The sequence below is a fragment of the Synchiropus splendidus genome, chromosome 2 (assembly GCF_027744825.2).
Source record: "Synchiropus splendidus isolate RoL2022-P1 chromosome 2, RoL_Sspl_1.0, whole genome shotgun sequence".
Taxonomy (NCBI): domain Eukaryota; kingdom Metazoa; phylum Chordata; class Actinopteri; order Syngnathiformes; family Callionymidae; genus Synchiropus; species Synchiropus splendidus.
Window position 1 is genome coordinate 23,622,992 of NC_071335.1, and position 542 is coordinate 23,623,533.

Consider the following 542-nt stretch of genomic DNA (forward strand, 5'->3'; position numbering starts at 1 on the left):
CCTCGAGATAACAGTAATGTTGAGATAAAAATGATCTCGACATTACTCTTATCTCGGGCAAATAAATAAATAAAGTCATGCATGCCACATCCAAAAAAAAACAACACATGCATGTCACTTCCAGGGCTCCGTAGATTCTCTCTGCTGCTACTTTGACATGAATATTTGGAAAGTTGTAGCGACAGTGTAATGCCAGGCTTGTTTGGCTAAAAAAAAAATACAATGAAAATGAAGCACTGAACTTGCTGCCAATTATTTCATGGTGCAGCGATAATTCACACTTGAGCAGGAAGCTGCAAACTTCATTAAAAAGTGGTCAGTAGCACTTTAGAAGAGAGTCTTGAACTGGCATAAAAGCGGGCAGCAATGCTCACGGAGAAGACTGTGAGTCGCATGTGAACGCCGCCACACCACCCTCCTCCCCCCTCTCGGACTCGCCGCGCTGCCAGGTACACGCTCGCGGCCGGGCGCGTGCGCGCCCCCGCGTCGCTCGACGTCACGGCGCGCGCTCCCCTTCTCGCGCGCTGGTTAAAAAGAAGGAG